The following is a 15000-nucleotide window of genomic DNA, read 5'->3' as shown; positions in this document are numbered from 1 at the left end:
GCTTCACAACTTCAAGCTCAACGACTCGGATGGACCTTATGTAAACAAGTAAGAAATGAATTAATAAAGATTCCATTTTCCTTCTTTTGATGCAAAAAACGGCTAGGCGGGAAAAAGTAAAAGAGGGTGATTTCAAATGGTGGGCCTTACGAGGAGTTTTGGAGCACTGTGCAAGCTGCTTTTTTGAGCAGAATTATTGATCCAATTTGGATGTCTCCAGAGACAACTTGTGGGCCATATGCGGATGGTAGCAAAGTCTTATGTTGATGTGCTCCATCAGATAGAGTAATGTGGAAGTGCGAGGATGTTGTTTTCAATGAGGTAACGGAACCTACATCGATTATCTGAAGTAGTGGTTGAATCTCGGTGCAACCATTCAGCAATAGAGGAATGGCATTCAGTGTCAAGGTTGTCTCCATAATAGAACAAGAGGTTTCTTTTTCCCGTGATAGGAGTACCTGCAACTCATCAATTTCACCACAATACAAAATTCTAGTCAAAGAAGATGTGACATGAATGCGGAATCTAATCTAAGAAGGCTAACTGTTGATGGTGAAACAATAATAAGGGCACAACCTACATGGGGAGGAGAATAACCTCTCATATTAACCACCCAAGGTAATCCACGTTAACGAAATGCTTGTTATTTGATTCAGGGAAAAGCTACATTTTGTTGGAATTTAGAAGCACCTCAAGCGGCTCAAAAATGCTTATAGTCTTACAGTACCGGCAAAACATCAATGAAATAAGAAAATTTCTCAGCCAATCCTAATACTGATCCTACACATTAAGAGATGTTGTTCAATCAAGGCATTTGCCATGTATTTCACTCACTTAATTTACCCTTTCCAGACCCTTCTAAAAGGCTGACTGGACTCCATATGGCTTTGTAATAATTTATGATATATTAAGTATGATGTGAACAATGCACAATTTTTTTTTCTTTAATATGCTATATTCGGGTGTACTCACTGGGCTTGTGCATTTCTGCACATTTTAGGGATGTTGAAAAGCAGGCATTGCATATAGTGAACACGCTCGTCAAACACCATCTATAGCTATTGAATCTGAAAGTTCACACATTCCTTCAGTCCAGGCATATAGAAGAACTATCAGAAACAGGACCCTGAAAACAGCAGGCAGACCATACCAACAATCAGATTCCATCAGTTACATAATAGTGGCCAGATTGCGGACTATCATGGGCAGTTTCTATTTTTTTGCAGCCTGACCAATCCACCTAAATGCAGCGATCTGGAAAAGAGGAGTAATTCAATTCCCATTTTATTTTTGTACAAAGTTAAAAAGGGGGAAATGGAGTATGATGTGAAAGGAGAAAGAATGTGGGCAGTTTGAATATAATTTTAGCCTTACCAACCCATGTAATTTCATGACCTGAAAGGAAGGGCTTTGAATGACATCACCTCATACTTATGCTTAGGTGTCGAATTGTTAGTATGACCTCACCTCCTACCTATCCTTAGGTGTGGAATTTTTAGTATGTCAGTTTCTTATGCACCACACATGCAGAATTCAGAGTAGAATAACATATGTTGAAGAGAATTAGGGAGGAGCCTCAGCCCAATAAATAGATAGATCATGAGAACTTGCCCCTACTACGGACTGTGTTCTCCTTGGAAACCAGCAGATGTTCATGTGGGAGACGTGTTCACCATAGATCATCCAAAAGCATATTTCATTTCAAATACATGACAAAAATATGTTGTTCAATGTAAAGCAATTTATCTTCCTAGCAATGAAGCAAGTTTTGAACACATACATAACCAATAATCTCCCTAATCTATCAGAAATATTGTGTTCCTCATAATATCAACTCAGCTTTAGATTTTAAGAGGGAATGATGTGTATGCCCAACCAAGCTCACAGGATATTATCATGCATCAATATATCCACTATCCCAACTTATTATAAAGCCTGAGTGTTCCATTTTGACACTGAAGTAAATGTTGATGCTCAAGTGTTACATTGCCTTTCCAGGACTTTTAATGCTACTACTGCAATCGACTTAACTATCTCCTATTATAGAACTTTTATAAAAAAGCAAACTTAGCCATCTGCATCAGCTCTAGCCTTTCATAATGCATTTCCACAAGATTATTCACTTTATGCATGTGCAGCCACACAATCGGATGCTGACAATTGATCATCAATAGTTTTCCCCCAGGAAAATGTCAAATATTAGATAGCTCCATTGCATCTTAGAAAGCATTCACAGAGCCTTCAACACTGCTCCTTGAGTCCCCAAAAGTCACACAGGATATCATTGCAGCTGCAATGACATCTTCTAACTTGTAAGAGAGTAATAGGCAGATCCAAACTTCTAGGTATGTCCAGAAAAATTCAGAGCAACTGAGTCAAACAGGGTATGATTTCCAACATAAATAAACAAAATCCCAGATACTGTTGAGACATAGATAGGAGCCTACTCAGATTTTTTATCCTGATCACTGTGCATCTGCACATTAATAATTGCATGGGCAACATATATGCCAAGCAAGCTACATAACCTGTCAAAACCCACAGAATGGTTTGAAGCATCCTCATATGCGTATAATAATCTCTCTATGGATGATGTACACAGAAGATCTCCAAGTCACTTGAATGGCTTCATTAACCTAAGTTAGTAGTTAGCACCCCACTCAAAGCACTGAACCCCTAGATACACTTGGCATCATGTGAACTGGTACCTGCTATTTTATTAGACAGATCAGAGTTTACCCTCAGTAACTGTGACTGGAAGTTAACCATTTAGGGGGCTACATTGATTATATCCTGAGTTTATCCCTTGGGATTTGAATATGGGATTCAACAAAGAATATAACTTGTATTAAGCATTCAACCTTTGGGGATAAAGCTACGCATTCATGCCTCAGGACATGGCTTTCCAACTGCACCCTTTCGTAGAAGAGGGAACATTTGTAAATAGAAATTGTTCATATTCATGAAACAATGCAGGCAAATGAACTAAAGAGTTTAACCCAAGCTTTAGAGGAAGTCTAATGATTTGTAAAGAGATTGTTCATATTCATAAAACACCGCAAACAAATGAGAGTTTAACTCCAGTTTTATCATTATGAGAAAACAGAAATGAATTCATGAAGATCAACTGATTGTTATTCCAACCCCATGAGAAGGCCATGAAAATAACACAAATCATGCACAGTGAACAGATACTATAGTGGAAGTTGGATGTTTGATATAAAATAACAAATTCACACAACTGTAAGTATCAGTATAGGAGAAGCAGACCACCTGTCAATGGAAGCCTCTTGGGGCATAAATATTAAAACAGAAATCTGTTCATGAGAAGTATCACATGAAGCCTTTGTGATACTGAAAAAATGTTGGTTAGGAGGCGGCAGCTCCCTGTCCTGGGGATTTTGTGCTATGTTTTTAGTCCATTTGTGTGCCTCTTTCTATAATCCAATCCAGAGTTTTCAATCAATAGCTTTGAAATTGTTATTTTTTTTCCAATCAAGGGCTTTCAAAATTAATCTCTCGTGGTGTGGACCATTGTTTTCTTTTGTTTTAGAATTTTGTTGACATTATCTTTTCTTGCCCAGGTATATCACACACTCCTCAACTACCTTACAATCAAACACAATTACACTCCTCAACTACCTTGCAATCAAACACAATTGAGTTAGGGTAGAAACTTCCCCAAAATGTCACCGTGCAATGGGAAAAATGAAAATGAGGAAAAATCACTCAAAGAAAGGAACCTAACTGTCACTATGCCAAGGGAAAAATAAATAGAGAAAAATAGGTGTCAGTAAGGTTGACTATCACTGTATCTGCACCATGCAGAGGGAAAAACAAGACAAACGAGGTCGAGAATGTTTCCTCCAGCAATAGGTAATATTATTAGTCTTTGTTTTGACGCTCGACTTCCCTAACGCTCACCCACCCATTCGTTTCGACTACAGTACCTTTGAGAATCGAGATAAGGCATAAAAACAATAAAAGGTACACTCGAGATAAGGCATAAAACCAAATGACAATAAAAGGTACGTCTACAACAATATCACCTGTAGTTTCGCAAGAGCTCTGGTCAAAGAATATCTTTTTGCCGGAGCTATGATCCAAGGTTATTTCTTTACCTATTCCTTGATTCTTATAATGTGAACTGGCATTGCTAAATTAAAAGAGATTTGTGGAAGAAATTACATTCTACACTCACATAATTACCCGACCCTTTTCTTCATATCAAGAATCCATTCAAATTCTAGTCGGCCGGCATAAAAGACATGTTCGTCTGAATATGAAATGCTATGAGGTGAAGAGGTTTGAAAACTTGCCTGGAGCGATCACCTCTGTCACGGCTAAACTTGCAGCTAAAAATAGGCCGATGAACTTTTCCTTGCGCTTGCAAAATCTGAGGACTGTCTTCAGGGCTTCAGGCTGTCCAACAAACTGCAAAACAAACCGTCGATCAGGTTCTGCTCTAACATCCAAATGCAACTCCCCTGCCTTAGATAGATAGATAGCTAAACTTCTTAACTTTTCCTTACATGGACAATCTGATAGGTTTACACTTTGAATGTACCGACAGTTTTTCGGAAAACAAAAGACAGGTTCGTCTGAATATGAAATGTTATGAGGTGAAGAGGTTTGAAAACTTGCCTGGAGCGATCACCTCTGTCACGGCTAAACTTGCAGCTAAAAATAGGTTGATGAACTTTTCCTTGCGCTTGCAAAGTCTGAGGACTGTCTTTAGGGCGTGAGGCTGTCGAACAAACTGGAAAACAAACAGTGGACAGGTTCTGCTCTAATATCCAAAGGAACCGCAGAACAGTTAATGCATAAGGTGGAAGATAACTGCAGGAAGTTAACACGACCCGCCATTCCCTCGCAGAACCACTCCCTCGCAGAACTGTCCCGTACCCTCAAGGCAATGGTCTAGCAGAATCCTCTAACAAAAACCTGATAAGAATAATCAAAAAGTTGTTGGAGGACAAAAAAAAGAATTGGGATTCTAAGCTCAAGTATGCACTATTGGCTGACAAAGTGACCATTAAGAAATCCACAGGGAATTCTCCATTCAGGCTGGTATATGGCACTAAAATTGTATTCCCAACTCAGTTAACTCTCCCTGTGGCAGAGTTCCTGCAAGAAGAACATAATGAGGAAGAAGACATGGCAAAAAGGATCACTGATTTAGCAGAGGTACACCAAATCAAAGAACAGTTGGTTGAAAAAGCTGTAGCACATCAGAAGAAGATCAAGGAAGATTTTGACAAAGGGACAAAAACAGATAATTTTCAGGTTGGAGATTTCGTTCTGAAGTGGGATGCACTAAAAGAAAATAAAGGTAACCATGGGAAGTTTGATGCTTTCTGGATAGGGCCTTTTATCATTTCTCAAATCCAAGGGAACAATACCTTCATGCTAAAAAGCATGGAAGGAGAAGCAGTTTTTGATGGCCCAGTTAATGGGCGTTTTCTGAAAATTTATATGATTTAAGGTCTTTGGCCTTAAAGTTGTAAATATTTTATTTTATCAGTTTAGTGTAAGCAAAGTAGGTTCCATGCCGAATGGAACACTAGGAAATTTTTCTAATTTGTTTTTCACAGGAAAGGCATTGATCTGCAAGTTCTTGAGACCTCACAGGGAGGATCTCATCCCCAGAAGGAGCCAGTGTTAGCTCTGCTACATACTTCAGCATTTGGAGGACCAAATACTAGCTTGGCCATGTGTTTATGCAAAAAAGGAGCTCGCAGCAGTCTGTTTCCTTTTTCTCCTTCATTTTCCTTATACTCTCATAGCCCTCGCTATCTCTATTTTCCTCCAAAAACCTGGATAAACCTTCCCTTGCACCGCTCATTCTCCCTTCATCAGTCTTAAAAGCAGTTAATCCCTTTATCGAGTCCGGGTCTAATCGCTATCGCGAATCGCATGTGTGTAAAGGCTACGCCCCTTGACTTCCGCCGATGCGATATTGCGATGCGATCTAATCGCTATCGCACGTGCCTTCCCTTGCACCCTTCATCAGTATTAAAAGCAATTAATCCCTTTATCGGGTCTGGGTCTAATCGCTATCACAAATCACATGTGTGTAAATGCTATGCCCCTTGACTTCTGCCGATGCGATATTGTGATGCGATCTAATCACTATCGCAAATTGCCCCACGTAAAGGCCCAAAATTATCAAAAGAAAAACCCGATCCGACGGCTCATGTCGCGCCCGATAAAGTGACTTGTCCGATCACTCCTCCGCCATCCGATCAGTCCCAACAAGATCCAATGGCCCATGCCCAGTTCGCTCTCATATCTCCTGATATCTTCCATAAACCAATCTCTGCCTTCCATCCATTTAATCCAACGGCATTCGCACCTCTCGCACCCATAAGCTGCCTGCACATTAACTCATGATCGAAGTGGTTTTCATTCTGTCCCATCTGCCACGCATCATCGCCTGAATGGGATCGCTTGCCTATGTATGATTACCGCTTGACCTCCGAAAGCAGTGCGATAGATACCACTTACCGCTCAAACTGTTTTCCTCGGTCGATAATCCCCGCGCATCTTCTACCCCCGATGATCGTTGGATTCACCCGTATTTAATCCAATGGCCCGTGTCCATCCCGATCCCATATCTCCCGATACCCTCTGCAAAACAATCCCCGTCATCGATCCATGCAATCCAATGGCTGATATCCCTCCTCTCCCATGCATTCCTCTCACCCCGATCATTACATGCTCCTGAAGGATGAAGGTAACTGGTTCGCCCGTACCTAGTGCATTTCATCTCCAACAACTGCATTCAAGAAACAGAATGGCCAAGAAGGAAAGGACAAGACTTGGGCAGATCAGCACATCCAGCAGTTAAGGAATTTTATCCTTTACGACACTTCAGCTACTCGAGGAGTACAACAGAGGACCAAAGAATGTCAAATTAATTCATTGAAGCAAGCAGATTGCAGCAGAGACCCATATTAGATAGTTAAAGTGGTTGGTGGTCCATTATGACCCCTCCACGCATAGAATAGCAGAACATTTTGTAAAGAAACTCCATATATACCCAGAAAATAGATGTAATCAGGGTTGATGGTTGTGTTTTGATGTAAGGTTCAACTTCTAGAGACTGTAACTACTTTGATACTTGCAACGTCTCATCTTCATTTTCAGCTAATACAAGCTTCTTTTGTTGTCAATTGCTCACTTTCCACTTCTTCTATGTTCTAGGTTGTGCCTGTTATGCAGTTTCATGTGCTCCTGATATTTAGCATTTGATTGGTTGTCATCCCACCTCTGTGTTAGAATCTTGTATGTATCATTGAATGTGTTATGCAAGTTTTTGTTTGTTTAGTGCCAGAGAGCTGTCATCATGTCTGTGCATTAGGAAATAGATTTGCAGACCTTTTCACTGGTTTCAGTCGGCCATCACATGGTCTTGTGTATCTACTGGTGTGGTCAGTATTCTCCATATTCACCTAATCCTCAAATTGTGAGTAATTGGTGGTCTAAAGCGTTGTAGTCTGGGGGTGTTCATGCTTGTCTGGAGTTAAGCATAGTAGAAGTGGTTATCTGGCTTGAACAAGAATCATTTCTCCCGTTCATCCATTTCCAACATTTAGTTGAGTTTGTAATGTTCCTGAGCATCTCCGAGATACACCTAGGAGAGTTTCTTGGGGTGATAACAGGTTTGACCCCCACTTTTGCTGCCCAAAACTCGACCCAAAATTTTGGTGGCCCCTAGGTTGCCACCTGGCGGCCTCTTGCTGGGCCACGTGTTTACCTGTGATTGGCCACCAATTCAACCAATCAAAACCACTGAATCCGAGCCAATAAAAAATTACCTCTTGTCATCCTATCATTCATTTAGAGGAGCCCGTTGACCAATCAAACTTCCACATGGACCTGCATAGTCAGCTCCATGTCAGTAGTATGGACTGCTAACTCAGCTATCACATTTCGCAAAAAAATTCTTATTTGGGAAAATGAACAAAACATGGTTCTAGGAGCATACGGTCTGTTTCACGCGAAACAGGTTGCACTAGATTCAGCATGACGAGCACTATGTGGTCGTTCAGGTTCCACACTAATCTGACAACTTTGAATTTTGAGCTATTTTTTGAGCACATGATCAAGCATCCTTTCAGTTAGAGTTAATAAATTAAGGTGTTGGAGTGTCCTTTTAGTCAGCATTGACAAATCAATGCCTTGGAGCGCCCTTCCATTTGGAGCTAGTAAATTAGGGTGTGAAAGCGTCCTTCTAGTTAGAGCTAGTAAATTAAGGTGTTGGAGTGTCCTTTCAGTTGGCACTGATAAATCAAGGGGTTGGAGCCTCCTTCTAGTTGTAGCTGGAAAATATTGGAAGTTGGAGCTTCCTATTGATGTAATCTTTAAAGACCTAAATTAAGAAGCATTCAATGGTTTTTCTCCCAGAAGGGTTTCCACCTAAAAAAATATTGTGTATTGTCACAAATGTTGTTCATTGTTGAATGGTGTTGCTAATTTATGTTTTGTTCTAATGCTAATGATAAGTAATGCTCCTGGAAGTTAAAATTGAATAATTGAAGTGAAATATTGATTCACCCACCCTCAGTATTTCCAACATCAATTACATAGAAGTAGCAAAATAAACATATTGTTTCCACTAGAGTAATTTCTCCCTCTTGTCGAGAATCTTTGCGAGAAGGACCATTGCTACAAACATGGAGTGCAAATGCAGATCCTTACATTGCATATTCATCACCATATATAGATCCTTTTGAAAAAGACTAAAAACCCTCCCACCCAAATCGAAACCTATATGCAAATGCATAGAAGGAGGCAAAGAACCCATAGAGAAAGCACCCATAGCATGCGTTGATTCTATTGATTCATTATGCATGCTAAGCTTTATCCTATAAATAAAAGAAATAAACGAAGGAATCTCATGGAATACAATCAATTGCACCTAGATCCTTCCCATGGAGATAGATCGACAACCCCCATTTATTGGATCTTTTGCAGGTGAATTTTCCTCCCTCGATTTCGCTCTCATCTACTTTTTCTTCTCCAACGTTGGTGTACGAGGGAGAAAGGTTGTTTAGGAACATCTGAATTTACCTTAATATTTTCCTAACAACTAGGTGTACTACATGCAATAGGGTTCCCTAGCATTGAGAGGGAGGGATGCTTCATGTAGAGACAGTTAAGGCCCATAATAAATTACATTCAAAAACTCAAGCATGCAGATAAGATACATGGAGAATTGACTAAGCATATTATTAATATTAATTTATTTTCTAATCAAATAAGCTAGAATGTGTTTGCATGCACATTCCCAACAATCATAACTAAGAATTTATTTTTAACTTTTCAAATCAAATAGAGGGTTTTCAAAATTTACTAAACTAGAGAAATTAGAAGATTTATGTCTGCATTTTCGAAAGTGGATTTTCCTGCGCATTCTTTAGCAATCATTATTAGGATTTATTTTTATTTTTTCCTCAACTAGTTTTTAAGTTTTAATAGATTAAATGAATTAGAATCTTTATGTTAAGAACATACTTCACAATTTATAATTAAGAAAGCAGTGAGATGCTTGTCGAAGATATTTCTTTGTTGAATATAATAAATTAATCCAAATATGAGTTTCTTGGAACAATGCTACTCAAGCTTGAAATAATTAGAAGTAAAAAATTAGACTTCAAATAGGAAGTCTTTGCATTTTTTCTCAAATCTTTCTCATTCTAGTACACTGCAACATATAAATAATGACATGAGGCTTGCCGGAAATGAAGATTGGCATGTAGTAGAGAACACATTGATGAAAGACAAATCCATTGATTAATCTAGGTGAATATGTGGTAAATGGATTGATGGATGCTCCTTTGTAAAGTAGTTGGAAGGCCTCTCTTCCATAGAAATTGTCCATATACTCTTTTTTTCTTTTTTATTTTTTGCTTTTTTTTTTTCTTTTCTTTTAGTTCAGCCAATGAGAAATGTTTGGGTGATTGAGCTTTGGATCACTTGGATATACAAGAACTTTCCAACATGTTTTTTTGTCAATTGTACTGTTATCACCCCAAGAAACTCACCTAGGTTATATATCAGTGATGCTCAGGAACATTACAAATTCAACAATTATGTTTGATAAAATGATGGATAAATGGAAGATATGCTGCACATTCAAGCCAGATAACCACTCCTACTATGATTAGCCCCAGACATGGGTGAAGACCCCCAAACTACAAGGCTTTTAACCACCAACTACTCACAGTTTAAGGTAAAGGTGATGATGGAGAAAACTAGTTACACCAGCAGATGCACAGGACCTGTGATGGCCGGCTGCAACCAGTTAGTAGATCTGCAAAACTATTATTTAATACACAGACAGGATGACAACTCTCTAGTATTAAAACAACAGCAATCTGCAAGCAATTTCAATGAACCACTAAATTATAACACAGAGGTGGGATGACAGCCCCTCTAATGCTAACATTTACAGCACATCAAATAAATGCAAAGCAGGCGCAGCTTGGAACAAGAAGGAGAAGTGGAGAGTGAGCAAGTGACAGCAAAAGAAGCTTGTATTAGTTGGAAATCAAGACCAAAAGTTGTAGGTCTCATTGTATTTACAATCTCCAGAAGTTGAAGGCTACAACAGCCTAGCATTCATCAAACACTCATCAATCTCTAACATTTTTCTTTTTGGTATATATATGGAGTTTGTCTACAAAATTGCTCTGCTATGCTGTGCGTGGAGGGGTCATAATTAACCACCAACCACCTTTACAATCTAATATGGGCCTCTGCTACAAATCTGACTGTGTTTGTAAATGGATTTGACCTTTCTCTGGTGCCCTGCAGTCCTCCTTGGGCAGGTGGAGTGAAATACAAATGAAACCCATAACCACTGAATGCTTTGAACTGCTCGAGGTTGTCCTGCTTCCTTCTCGGCCATGCTGTTGGTTAATTGCAGTTTTTGAAAATTAACTGCGCAGAATGCTGAATACTGACCACCTTCTTCCCTCGGAAGCACATAACAGTCAAGGGACACAGACAGCATGGTGGGGGCACATACCAGCCGTTGGATCCAGCAGACGAACAACGGAGATTGACTTGGAGGGAGCTATCGGGTCATAAACAGCGAAAACGCTGCAATACCGCTAAATGCCGCCCATTTCTGCTTCTTTCGGACTTCAAAAATCCTCAAACATGGTTCAAATATCTATCGGGTCCGCCTTTCAGGCCGCAGTCGCCTATCGCAGCCGGCCGATCCTTGCTTTTCTTTATATTTGCAAATTCATGAAAAAATGCTAGAAACACTGAGGAATTGCCTTTGGCGGACTTCAAAATATATATATTTCACTTCCAAACCCTTTCGGATACGAGACTCATCGCTATCAACACTCGCCCAAGGCCTCATTTGTATTTCATTTATACAATGAAAATGCGCCAAATACATTGAAAAAGGCTTGCGCGCGGACTTGAAATTTTATAAAAAATCCTTTGTAATGCCATCGGGTCCGACTCATCGGATCGCAAGCATATCTTATATAAAAGCCCTGCCCCTTTGAAAGTGCCGATTGCGATATTGTTGTGGACCCGAAAATTTATCAAAAATAATTTATAACGCCATCGGGTCCGGCCCATCGGGTCGCATGCATGTCATATGTGAAGGCCCTGCCCCTTTGGCTATCCCGATAGCGATATTGCGATACGATCTCGACCGTTGATCCGACAAACAAAGAGTTTAATACACAGTCAACACAGAGGTAAGTCCCTTATCCCACAAACAAAAGAGTCTAGTACACCAATTTAATGTCTAGCTTCACTGTAACATCTAAATATATAATATTACACATATATAATTTAAATATTTTAAAATTAATCATTACACGAAGATGGCTAACATTTAAATCCAACGAAATCGAAATCCTTCGCCTAAAAAGCATGTGGATGATGTATCCTCTAACTAATACAAACATGGAGGTTTTAGTTCTAGTTCTATGTATTCATTTAAGATTCATACTTTTATTACCCTTGATGCCTTCTTCACCCAGACATAATCAGTTCTGACCACACAGAAATTGTAGGGTGACTTATCTAATAACTGGTTCAACTTACATTTATTTGTAATGTTCAACATATATTCAATATTACTGATATTTTTTTTATTAATATGATTAAGGTTATTTTACTAATAATATGATTAAGGTTATTGTACTAATATGATTAAAGTATTAATACTAGAAATCTTTCCAATTAGAAGACAGGGTTCCAACACACAATAACAAGAATCACAAAATAAATTGTTGTGTCATATTAATTATGACTCTAATTTATCTCGGCGTGCGACCCTGTTAAAATAAAAAATATTATCTAAAGTAGTGGTTTTTCCATTATGAGCTAGGCATTTAATACAAATTATATTTATTGCATTAAGGATTTATATGGAAAAGGATGTTCATTAGTATATTGTAGGAGTTGAATGGATTGGACAATGAGAGAATAGAGGTGTGAATGTGAGTTGCATGTTCAATACCAAATGTGGTCATATGAGTTACCATAGAAGAACAAAACAAACTAAAGAGTGAGAAGGATTGGCATGCATATTGTGTTTATTGATTGGTAATATATTTCAGTATATTAAATCTAATTTTGCTATATATATTTAAATATTATTAATTTATTTTAAAAAATTATTATAATTTATTTATATTGGATTTATTATTATTAATTCAAATTATAATTTGATAGGTACTTTTAATAGTTCAAACAATGATTAATATATAATTTTGCTATCTTATGTGTTGATATTAGTTATAGTTATTGGCAATGGAATTTCGATATTAAAATATGGTATAATAGATATAATAATTGGTATCATAGATATAATATTTTAATCTTTGATAATGATTTTGCATCTTTGGTAACATTTTTGGGTTAAGTATCTTTTCAATGTATCCATTTTTTACCATAAATATAAAACTTTAAAATGAGTTCGAGATGTTTATAAATGTTACTTCATAGTTTTAATTACAAAACACCTAATACAATTGATATATTAAATAACATGAAATGTGGCTATGAAAAATGCTAACTCTATAGGATTTATAAAAAAAAAATCAAGAAATAAATGTGACTTTGAAGGTGAAACCCTTTATGAAAACTTAATTATTAAAGTATAAAGTTTTTTTTTTTAATTTCATGGTTGAAGGGTATACTTTTAGATAAGTCATTTTGTGAGTGGAAATATAGAAAAATAGAACATCAAAAAGGCTTAATTTAACTAGTAAATTGAAAATCAAATTACAATACTAAGTATTTTATATAATATGGATAAGAACCATAAGCTAGAGAATATAATGCAAACCCTCACAACGAAAATCTATACATTGAATCAAAATCAAAACCTCACCATTAGATGCACAGGATACCATATATACATCATTTGTACTAATCTTCATTGCTTGTTCAAAGTTGTAATTTACACACTTACTTGTACATAAGTGTGGAAAGTCTCAAATCCTCAAAAGATAGATTCCTTCCCTACAATCTTGGAGGAAGTTTAGAGGAATCTCTCAAACTTAGGAGCCTATCTTAACTACATCCTAAACAATTGTAATCAATTTCGATTGCATATTTTTCTATAAACTTCTTAGACATAGGAAAATAATTACATATATTTAGCAAGATGCTCCTACATCAAAATATTTGCAAGACGTGGTACTAAAATTGTTAATAATAATAATATCAAAATGAGGATATTATTACATCTACCCAAAAGCTTTATAATAGGGTTGGGGAGTAACATATAAAAAAATGAAGATTATAATACAAGAAATGAAAGGGAGCTTTGAGTCTCAGTTGAATTGTTTGAGTCCTCATTGTTAAATCACCTTTGCTATTGAGAGGTCAGGGGTTCATTCTCTCGACACCCTCAAGGTTGGATGTCATGGTTGAGCCGACAGGAAGTGATCCCTTTGGGTGGATCTTTCCAAAACAAATATTTTGTGGACATAGCAATCACCGATCTCCAGAGTTTATGAACCACATAGGCAAAAAAAATAATAAAAAAATAATATATATATATATATATATATATATATATATATATAAACAAAGCCAAAAACCGAAACAACTAACCCAAGGACAAGAAGCCTGTGATCTAAAAAATATTAAAATGAAGAACAATATTAAAGAGCTAGCATAAAAGTGCACAATTTGGCCCTAAATACTCTAGAAAAGAAACTAGATATCAAACTCATTAAAATGGAAATGAATAAGCTTATAGAATTAAACCATTAATGTAACAAAAGAAACTTGAGCCTCGTAAGTTTTGGTTTGAAAGAAGAGGAGGAAGAGGACAGACTAGCTCCTATTAAGGAAGAAATATAAAATAATTTACAAATTGAAATACCTTGTCTCATGCAAGCAAAGAGGTTGGGTAAAAAAATTAAGCATAAGAATAGATTATTATATGTTAAGATAAGCTCTAATGACAAAAAATGCGGTATACTTGATACAACTCTCAATCTAAAAGGGCTAGGAATATTTGTAAATGAAGACCTCATTCTTGAAGATCAAGAAAAAATAAGGAAGAAAATTCATGAGAAAGGATGTTAGGAGGAAAGGAAAATGAGCAATAATTAGAAATTGAATTTAAGTGTTGGAAGAAAAATAATAATTTGGCCATAAATGGGATTGAAAGTAAACATGATATCAAACCTATCAAAGAAGAAATGAATAAACTTATAGAGTTAGACTATGAGGATAACAAAGAAACTTGAACCTCATAAACTTCTGTTTAAAAGAGGAGAAAAAAGAGGGCATGCTATCTCTTATCAAGGAAGAACTACAAAAGAAACCACAAAAAAAAAAAAAAAAAAAAAAAAACAACTTCTCTCTAGAAGTGAAGTGGGTGAGAAAATAACGGATCATAAGAATATGTTAATTCAGGAGCCTTTAAAACCCTCGAAGGTAATATCTAGTGTAAGATTGAAACTTCAAGTATATTCTCACAACAAACTAACACGTCTCTCT

This window comes from Pinus tabuliformis, chromosome 5_1, assembly GCF_031772625.1.
Source record: "Pinus tabuliformis cultivar Carrire ecotype Pingquan chromosome 5_1, CPIR1, whole genome shotgun sequence".
Taxonomy (NCBI): Eukaryota; Viridiplantae; Streptophyta; class Pinopsida; order Pinales; family Pinaceae; genus Pinus; species Pinus tabuliformis.
The sequence above is the reverse complement of the archived record's forward strand: the minus strand, read 5'-3'. Positions refer to the sequence as shown.